Source organism: Hordeum vulgare, chromosome 5H, assembly GCF_904849725.1.
Source record: "Hordeum vulgare subsp. vulgare chromosome 5H, MorexV3_pseudomolecules_assembly, whole genome shotgun sequence".
Taxonomy (NCBI): Eukaryota; Viridiplantae; Streptophyta; class Magnoliopsida; order Poales; family Poaceae; genus Hordeum; species Hordeum vulgare.
In genome coordinates this window covers 23,883,070-23,894,305 of record NC_058522.1, presented here as the reverse complement: position 1 = coordinate 23,894,305, position 11,236 = coordinate 23,883,070, and the positions used below count along the sequence as shown (strand labels likewise).

The 11,236-nt window shown below is 43.9% G+C and overlaps 1 pseudogene; it reads right to left on the bottom strand.

Annotated features, from left to right (window-relative positions):
* Positions 1 to 704: 704 nt before the first annotated feature.
* LOC123396226 lies at positions 705 to 9,855 on the bottom strand (annotated as a pseudogene).
* Positions 9,856 to 11,236: the final 1,381 nt, after the last annotated feature.

The window sequence follows — 11,236 nt, the reverse complement described above, 5'->3', positions numbered from 1 at the left end:
AAAGAATGGAATAAAACTTTTTGCAAAATAAAATTGATAGATTGAGAGTTATATTTGATAAGGTGGAAATAATCCTACACATGGGCATACCCTAGAGAGATTCCACCATCATTTGATTTAACAAAAAATGGCATTTGAAATTGTGAAATAATGATGCCTCATATAAGATTGAAAGATCATATTTGACCCTATTTATTTTTAATTACAAACATATTTTATCCATTCATTGTAAATCAAACACAAGTATTTATAGAATCTTGTGTTAATATAATAAACTAACATACAAAAAATAAATCACAAGTTTCTGAAAATTATAAGGTTTCAATTTAATTTTAAGTAGTGTGTGAGTATCTTAAGAGTTAGTAAATAATAATATCATACATAATGTTTTAAAAGAAAATAAACATAATGTATGTGTAAAATAATATAACTAATAAAAACATTCAAATAATCCATTCACTACAGATTATAAATAACTATTTCTAGAGTTCTCCGGCAGATATTGTCCACTAAACTCGTCATTAGAAGTTTGATATACTTCTTTCCCATATTAAAAAAATGAAATAATATGTTGCACTTGCAAATGCACGGGATTGGTCTACTTTACTAGATATATTTCAGATCACCTTAGGGAATTTTGAATTAGAAAACATTAATCACACCAAATATCTTTGATCGACAACATTTTGAGCACTATATATACTTTGAATTTTGTTTGGGAATTTCTGTTATTGGAGAAATGGAAAATAGGGCAACCCAACTTGAAGATAGACATGCATATGTAGTGTACAGTGAATACCCACATTATGAAAGAATTTGTTTTGGTTGTACAGTGATGAAATAACCAACCATGTAATATTTAGATTTTGATTCAAAACATGACATTAAAGCACAAACAATGTCTGAACGTACTCAACACACATGCATGTTATACATACCAACTCTTTTATAAATGTAAGCAATACTATCGAGGGTAACTCGCGGACAACTCGAACTCTTCTTCTTGACTATATTGTCTGCTCGTATCCTCTAAGCATGTCCTTGTTATTGGTGATGTATATCTTGTTGCCGAATAACTCCCCTCATATGTTGCATCCCGAACCAGAGATAACTTTTTGGGTCCTTGAAGTGCTTCTAGTGTCATCTCTACTGACCTCATGGTTGGTCGCTCCTCTCCTCTTAGCTTTGTGCAAGACATAGCTAAAGAAGCTACTACTTCAACTTGGCTACCTCCCTCCTCCATTACCTGTGGATCCAATATTTCTACCAATTTACCTTCTGCAAGTAGTTCAACAAATTGTGCAACTAGCCCTTCACCTGTGGGGGATCTATATCTAATTGGCATCTTCCTCGTAAGCAACTCAACAAGAACAACTCCAAAGCTATAAACATCAGTTTTTTCTGTTAGCCGACCACAGTAAAAGTACATAGGATCTAAATATCCTAACGTTCCCTGCACCATTGTTGTAATTGTTGTTTTATCTCTAGGAATGTACCTTGAAGCTCCAAAGTCAGACACAGTCGCTGTCAAGGCATCGTCAAGAAGTATATTTGTGGACTTGATATCTCTATGTATTACAGGGACGGAAATACCCGAGTGAAGGTAAGAAAGGGCGTTGCCAATTTCTGTTGCAATCCTTAATATGTCTTGCCAAGGTAGTGATCTCAGTGGTTTCCTGTGAAGGTAATCACATAGGGTTCCATTGGAAATGAACTCATAAGCCAATAATGGGACTTCTGTCTCAAGACAACATCCAAAAAGCTTTACAATGTTTCTGTGATTGATTTGTGAGAGTATGGAAACTTCATTTATAAACTCGTTAATCTCACTCTTGACCACAATATTCGACCTTTTGATGGCGACAACATGCAAGTCTGATAAAATTCCTTTGTATACAGTACCATGCCCTCCACCACCAAGCTTACGACTTGGATGAAACTTGTTTGTGGCCTTTTCTAGCTCCCTTAAAGGGATGATCATCCTCTCTGCAATATCTGACCTATGAGATATCAATTTTTGCAACAAATGTCCACGATTTTGATTGAAGAACTTTCGTCTCAACTTTTGTTCCTTTTGACGCTTAAGCTTGCGAATTATTATCTTTGAGGCAAGAAACAGAACTAGAATAGTTGGTCCACTAGAAATGGATAGGCCAATGGTTAAAGCTGCAAAAAAAATACCGATGGACATGTAATTAGGGTACATGGTGACATAACTGATCAATAATAGTTGAAGGAAGAGATATAGGTTGGATCGAGGGTTTGAAGTCTTGGTAGGGGAGAGGTATTACCCAATTGAAAGAAAATCAACTAACTATACTGGATAAAATTCCAAAAATATCAAATCTTAGGAAAGAAAAATCAAATTCCAGTGACCCAACTAATAGGAGTGTCCACTGTTTAACCCATGTAAGTCCGCTAACCACGCACTTACCAAAGTACCAGGTGGGTTGCATGGGAAAGGATGCATATAAGAGTATGTGTAGCTAAGAGAGAGTGATGAGTTCTATTTAGAAATTTCGGAATCTATTTATTTATTAGTACTAATATCAAAATTATGTATTTTCCTGGGATGTTTAATCGTACATAAATTCTAATTTTTTCTTCTATACATCTTAAAAAAATCCTTACTTATTGTGTCCTTTTCTTCTATATAAAATGGTGCCATTCTATTCTTTTATAATTGTGGGTTGCAACATATTTATTTAGGGATTGCTGCCTCTTGAAATAATATATTTGTGTAGTGTAGATTTTTTTAGCAGAAATCTGAATTTTATCTGCATTGCATAGCTTATTTTTCATGCAATATACACTATTGTTATGGTTCATGATCTAACATGTAGAACTAACTTCGAGAATTATATTTGCATTTAATTTAAGACAACAAGAGAGAGTTGCTACATATGATTGAGAAGGAACAATATCTTTTCACCTACTCCCTTCATTTCAAATGATATATTTTTATGTTTTCAAAGTCGAACTTCTTTAAGTCTTACCAAACATGAAAAAATTGTAAAAATATATGCCACCAAATAAAGACATCTTGACAACATATTTCACAGTTGATCTAACGAAGCTAATTTTTTGTTCAAGATGTTTGCTATTTTATATATAACTGCTTAGGCTTAAGAATGTTTAACTTAGAACAAACCTAGAAGTTACATTTTGGAAAACGAGGAAGTACTTATTTTATAATTGTTGTACTTGATCTAAGATAGTTTGTATACATATTGATCGTAACGAAAGTGAGAAGAAATGGTGCCCGCCTGTGTTTGTGGATTTCACACAACCATTTTGTTTGGTGACGTCGCCTTCGTATCCTTGTGAGCACGTGCACTCGAAAGATCCATCCATGTTAGTACATTTGCCGAAGCATGAATGTAATTGTGGCTGTTTGCACTCGTCGATATCTACATAAAACACGGAAGCATTAAGCCAATTTGATCATGTGAATCTATATTTTGGATGATAGAAGGCAACATGCATGGAGGAAGGCTTGTTGTGCTAAAAAGGGATAATTGGTTTATGCCCCTAGTTGGATCGCACTCGGCAGATTTATCCCTAATTTTCAAAAACATCCATTCCCGCCCAAACCACAATGCCGGTCTTATGCTCGTCTTATGTGCGTGCGTGCGTGCGTGCGTGTGCGCGCACCTCATTTGCATTCATGAAAAAATTGTTGGAAAGTCCCATTTCAGTTTGAGCTCATATAATCTCACCATGAAGACTAAATCTAAAAAAAAAATCCAAAAATTCAAAATTGTTTTGGTGGCAAATATTGATCAATGTTTTGAGCGCTAGCCAAGATTCATAAGGGAATGACATTCGTGGAAGTGATGGAAAAAAATCGATGCTCCAAAACAAAAGCATTTGGAGTGCTAATTTTGTTTTCTTGTCATGACTTTCACGAATATCATTCCTTGATGAAACTTCGCAAACGATCATAACATTTTCAATGTTTTCCAAAAAATAGATTTTTTTTCTAGATTTTACTATTCGTGGTGAGATCATATGAGGTCAAATTTAGATGGGGACTTTTAGGAATGCAAATGACATGCACATATAAGTGATGATTTTATAAACATTTTATATCATATTTGCATTATTTTTTCTGAGTTTGTAGGAATTTGTTATGAAGTTTTCAAAGTGACATCAAATGATCAAAGGCCAAAAAATAAGATGAACCAAGTGGTTTGAGCGGGAACGAGTGTTTTCGAAAACTAAGGGTAAACCTGCCAAGTGTGACCCAACTAGGGGCATTAACCAAATTATCCCTAAAAACTTCAGCATACTCCACAACGAAGTAGATATAGTAGTAGATGCACATCTAGACACATGGGTTCAAGTGTGGGTGCAATGTAAGTGTTTATATGAATGTTAAATATAAGAAAAGTGAGGAGTCAAGTCCCAATAGCACCTCGGGAAACTTGTCTACCTATTCTGTGTCTGTAATACATGCAGGAAACCAAACTACCCAACTACACATGAGACTGCAACACCTCTAGGCGCACAAACCGGACAAGTCTGCATCCTCTAAGGAACAGAACAAACAACCACAAGGCAACCAGTCCTAATACACATGCATATATGAACAACACATGTGAACGATCAAGGACACGCATAAAAAAGCAATATAAAAGAAATCAAACATAGAGATAAAGATATGACAAATCATAAGAAAATAATTCATAGCATAAGACATCATTGTTTGCCAAAGGATTTCAGAGGTTTATGGATGGAGAAGCCGCTAATCAAGGGACAAAGATGGTGATGGAGATGTTGGTGAAATCGTTCCAGTCGATGGCGGTGACAATGGAGGCGATGGTGGTGATGGTGGTGACAGTGGATGCCCTCGGTGGCCTCCCGACAGCACTAACCCATGAAAGTAGGCACCATGCTGCCCATCACCCTCACTAGTCTCCGTGGCGAGGACTACTTCCACACAGTTGTGGCGCTACGGCTGTCCATCCTCGTGCCTGAGAACATCCGCCTCGAGGTTGCACTCACAGGCACCGAGAATGGGCAAAGGGTCATCCGGAGCAGGAGCTGCAAAGTGAAGCGAGAGGCAAGCCAGTGTGTGGTGTCTGATATGTGGAATGAAATAACAAACTTATAGTAAAACACAACCGTCTCATGGGAGAGATCTGAACACCCACGAAACAACCCGACTGGCCAAACCACGACTATCAGAAGCGGGTCGTAGTGGCCCAGGCCTATTAAACGAGGAGAGAGCGCCGAGCCAAGTACACAAGCATGGCGACTCGAATAGAAGAACAATTGGTTGGACAATCAAACTTGTCTTGTGTGGTGGAGCACACACCGCTCAGATCCGAGCCATGCACACGCACGTGCACAGTTCAAACGAGCGGTGCACCCGGCCGAGCCGGGCCTGGCCAACCCAGTGCACTTGGCATAGCGCAAGAGAGGGCACACGCTGGCGTGGTGTAGGGGTTGTTTGGTTCCTAGCCACACCTTACCATACTTTGCCACACCTCATCTTAGTCAAGTTTGACAAAGTTAGGTGTGTGTTTGGTTCTTGCCACACCTATGGTAAGATTTTTTTATGAGCAGTGAACCCCACATGTTATAGACACAAAAAGTGTGGCAAGATTCCCTTAGGCAAGCCAAAGTGTGGCTAACAATTTGAACAACTCAAGTAAGGCAAATGTGACAGGTGTGGCAAAAATAATGTGGCAATATATGGCAAATGTAGTCACAATCCAAACAGGCCCTATAATCTCACTACAGAGAAGTGGCCCATGTCATGTCTGCGTCCCACTCATCATGCACCCCCGAGGGAAGCCCTCCGGGTGCGACGCGCCTAGGTAGTTGAGACGGATGGGGGGCCTCTAGGGAGCTACCCCCAGGAGGCCCTTGCTAAACAGATGGTGAGGAGGGCCTCCTTGCCCGCGGAGGTGCCTAGAAGGCGAGCAGTCCAAGATAATTTATAGTCTTCTTGTTCGAGAAGTGAGCAAAAACTCCGGACACATGCAAACTAAGGTTGCAAGACTCAAATGCTTCGTCAATATCCTTGCTTGCTCATTCTTGGCAATTGGCAAGGTGTTTATTTCTTAACCTCGATGAGTTAAAATTGTCTAGACGAATGCTAACCACTAGGAATATAGCCATTGGCAACATAGTATCCTTGATCATAATCATGCCCACTGACATTGAAATTGCATGTGAGAGTATCACCACTTGCTCCCCCCCCCTCGGGCGTGGCACCCCTCCTCCCAAAGATCTATCCATGGGCAGTGTGGGCCTCTCCGGTGCACCCTCCTCCTTGCGGGCCTGGCCTGGTCATGGCCACTGTGGTGGTGGCACTGTTTCCTCCCCCATGCACTACACCATCCCCCCTCCTTCCAGAGATTGGATCTCGTGTGCATGGTGCCCCACTCCGATTACCCCTCCCCTAGATTGGATCTCATGTGTGTGGTGCCCCCTCCGTCTGCCCCCCATTATCAGTCCGGCCGACAGAACTGCGTGGAATCCCACATTTGTACCCCCTCCATCCTCATTGACGCAACCAACAATGTTGTTGCTGTTGTGGCTTGTCAGGGTGTGGATGCGGATGTTGGGTCGGTCGTTGCCTTCCTCATCCATGTAGCCCTCGTCTCTGGCGGCGCCCGCCTCCCTTGCGCTATTGTGTCGGCTCCGAGTTTGTGCGGTTGACCCTATAATGGTTGATTTCGTGTTTGTGCGGTGCCTCACGGTGGGGTATTGCTGACGTTACTCCGGCCCTAAAAGCCTCTGGACATGCTTTTCTAGTGTCTATCGCTTGCTGACATCATTTCCTAGTGCATCTCCGGCCTCGACGATCTGGTAGATGTGTCCCTTCCAGCTATCTTTGCTCATCGGCTCTGACAGCTACTGCCCCGACAGCCTGGATCCTCGCCCTCTCTAGTCTAAGCTTGCCGACGTTGCTGGTCGTCATGGCCTTACGCCGGTTCTCTCCACCTCACTGCAACGGACCCTCGTACGCCTTCACACGTTTCTTGGTGCCAGATCCTACATCATGTGCCTGGTAGCGCGCGGTACAACCTTCCAGCTGGCAACCCCAATACAGAGTTGACGGCTCTGGCCAACTGCAGCTTCCCCATTACTGATTTCGGATTCGGCAGCTTTGTGATAGCTGAGTATCAGGTCAAGGAGAAATCTTTGCTCGGCTTGCCGGTGCGAGCAGCTTTGATCTCTGGGAAAACACTAAGTCCGCTTCTCCAAACCGGATGGCGGCGATGGCGTGGCGGCACTTTCCTCGTTGAAGGCACTATCTTGTCGCTCGTGGTGCCTCCGGTGCTTGCTTTGGCGATGTTGGACATCTTGTTGGTTTGATTTGCTTCTCTTGTTACGGGCTTTGTGGGTTTAGTTGTGAAGTTTTGTCTACTTGAACCAAGCATTCTATATCTCTCTGCTTCGGGTGCCATGTACATGCCTACTTGTGTTTCTGTGTAATGTACCCTTACCTGTACTCGTTCTAACTCCTTCTATCAATGAATGATACACAAGCTTTGTGTATTCATGAAAAAAGAATGTTTGATTAGCTTACATGACTTCATCAATGTGCTAAACAACTCTATTGACACCTACAAGTGTTGCTGGAAGAGATGTAGAGGCTATATAGGTCATGTGCTGCTTGTCTATTCTGGTGATATGTCAAATGACCGAGTTATGACCCTCCACAACTTGTCTTCCTTCCACTTTCCATCATTCATTGAGTAACCATCACAAAATCTCCTCATCTTACTCACTGAATAAATCAACATCAAAATTGTCCATGGAAGATGGTGGATCGTGAGAAAACTCCTTTATCATGATGGCATCGAGACAAATCGTGAATTACATCCCATCTGCACAAATCTATAGGAAGCTAGACTATAAAATACGAACAAATTTGAGGCAAATATACATTGGGGCAAGTCGTTAAACACGCTAAGTGTCGAGGTAATCGTTGGCCGAATGCAAGAGTGGAGTCAGGGAGACGTTCATAAGTGGTGGGAGAAGGTTGCGGGTTGCATGCGGGGGCACAAGGTGCTGTGAACGGGCAAACAATGGCTAGAATGTAGTCTAGAGCTTGTGACCCATGGGAATTAGCTCAGGCGGGCAAGATGTAGCACATGTGGAAGCTAGATGGCATGACGGATCAAATTGGCGATGATAGATGGGTGATGCTTGACTTCAGCCTCCTCGACAAGTCGGGGAACGGAGGACTAGTGGCAGAGACAGGCCCACGTCGAGTTCGTGGTGCGGCCATGGTCGTGATCTTGCAAATGGTGGGAAGCTCACACAGGGCAACCATGGTGTGTGGTAGGGCCGGGAACAGGTCAATAGTGGTGAGTGCTGCCAACCCGCATTGATAGTGAGGCCGGAGGTGGAATCAAAAGGTTCTGAAACGTTCCTTTCCACATACTCCTCGTACTTGCGGGGCACGCCATACGCTATTAAATAGTGTTGAAGAATAGTGTCGAAGAACCTGAATAGATTCAGAATATATGCGAGCACCCGTGCCAAACCTAGGACTCGATCGTTCCACCACAAACAATCCAACCACCTAATTTATTCTCAGTTCACCGGGCTTAAACATATGGCTGAATAAAGCTCTATATTCTATGCAATGACTATTTGTATTAGATGCCCACCAACCAATATGGATGAAGAGAGCTCTATAATCTCTTCACCAACCACCAAATACATAGTGTATTTATTGTTGTTGCACCATGCTCCAAATATTACTGGTATGGAAAGGGTTGGTTATAGGATACATGGTGGAGTGACTTTTTAAGACAAAAACTTCAAACTGACAGATTTGATGGAGTTTGGAGGGAAAACAGGAATTTCCCGTATAGCCCATGTATACCATTGTTTTTCTATTTTTAGCACTTAAAAAAATAATATGTATTATTGAACCACCATGGCTTTCCATAGCTCCGGCCAGTAGGGTGTACTATATACTATAGAGTTGCTCTTACCTGTGCATCCGTTGTGAAGGTATGGGTTGCCCTCGTAGCCTTCCTTGCACTTGCAGATATACCCCTTCCCGTTGGTGGAATTCACGCAGTCGCTGTGCTTGCTCAAGCAAGCGTATCCTGGCGTCTTAACCGCCTGGGGGCACCAAAGACTGTTACTGCCGTTGCGGATGGCCCAGTCGAGCCAAAGCGGCATGCTCCATCGCTTGGCCGGGTCTGACTCCGGCATCCTCTTCAGATCGGCGGCCCTGAAGCGGTAGTGTTTCTTCTCTACGATGAAGGCGTAGTTGCAGGTGCGCGTGAGGACGCTTGATCCACGCCATTTCGCGAACCTTATCCTGGTATCGGTGAGCATCGGCAAGATCTTAACATGGCAGCATCCGATGTTTTCGCACTGGCCGTCCCGCGGCTTCTGTGCTCTGCTGCAGTGGGCCAGGCACCCGCTGAAGTAGCCGTTGGCTGTTGCATTCCGGACCCGGGACGCTCTGCCGGCATAGACGAGGGTGTTGCAGCCGAGGAGAAAGAGCTCGTTGTCGGTGTTGGAGATGCGGTACACACGCCGCTTGTTGACCATCAGCCTGCCGTTGAAGCCGCCGGCGGTCCTGTTGCCGGCGGCGTCGAAGCACTGATGCGCCACGGGCTGCCGCACCTGGACCTGTGCGCGCGGTGTCATGGTCAGGTTCAGCACGCGCACGAGCTTCGTCGCAACGGCGCCCGGTAGAAACGGCGTCATATTGTTGCAGGCAATCTCAAAGCCCGGGCGGAAGCAGCCGGCGCCGATGCCGAACGGGTAGGGGATGTCAATGCCGCCGCATCGCGCCTGGCAGCCTGGCTTCGCCAGTGAGCTAGAGGCAGTGGTTGCCCATGCAGCTAATGGCAGTAGCACCAACATCCATGACATCGACGACATTGTTTGCTCAGTATGCCGTATGGGTGGTTAAGCCTCTGTAAACTCCCTTCTCTTAAATACAACGGCGAGCCCTGCACTTACCACTGGGCGTCCTTGAATTGAAAATCGTAGTATTTCTGAACTTGTGAAAAAATCAAAAACAATTACACATACTCCTAAATATTTAACTGGACCTGGTCATTAGTTAATATACAATCTAATCTAATTTTAAATACAGCAGGGAGTTGATAGCTTGTTGCCGTCAAAGGAAGACTCAAAAGTCATCACTGATCAGCTAGACTTCTAAAATGTGAAATTAAGGTGGGCTATTGGCCGGCAGCAGGGGCAATGGCCGGCAACAATTAATACATTTCTAATCTGCATATATATGGGATATTTCCAAGTTAGATATGTGTGACCTCATTGCCTAACTCGGAAGCAATCAAACAGTCAAAGGTAACTTGGTCCGTAAACACATCTTAGCAAACCAGGACGGCTCTGCTAAAAAAAAAAACCAGGACGGCAGGCCAAGGCGAACGTTTCTACGGAGTTTACACATTGGTTGACGAAGGCTACTGTACGTAGCATGATAGCAGCCTCACAATTTTCATGCCTCGCCATGTTTGAAACACTAGTGCAAATCGAAGTCAAGACACACACTAAACGTTAATCCGTGTAAATGTGGTTTATGCCACAATCGAGCAGTGAGTTTTTATTTGAGAGTTTTTTCATTCATAGCACGAATCAGTACAAAGAAGTTGACCCTTACAAACACACTGAAACGCAAACACATAGGACCATGAACACCTAGAGTACCTAAGACAACCATAACAAAAAGATCTTCGGAGCTCTGTGTCATCATCCCTGAATCTTGAGAGAAAGACTCCTGCAGCAGAAGGATCTGCAACCAGTCGCAAGCAGGTCATCATCTTCGACCACGGTACAATTGCCGCCATGCTGCTTCCCCCTTTCTTGACACCAGCGCTGAGAGGGCATGGATATCAATCCAACACATGTGCAACAGCCGTCGTCATCTTTGGCTTTGAGTACCGTGAAAAGTGTCTCTTCCGGATGGAAGAGAACTCGAGTCATCCGACCGGTCCAGCACCGCAGCCGGGCCATCCGCCCGGACAAAGCAGGATCTCCCACCAACATCAGCGCAGAGGAAGAAGAAGAACAGCAGCAGCAAATCATACCAACAAGGAAGAAGAAAGGTCTTCGTCTCCCTACATCCATCGCCCATCTAAGGACCCAAACGGCTAGTGCCAATGGACCTCCAGCCACCATAGCCCACGACCTCCACGAGATCCGGGAATCCCCAACCCCGCTGGCTCCTAGACGAAGGCAAAAGCCTCGCCTGACCATGAATGGAGCCCGGAGAAAC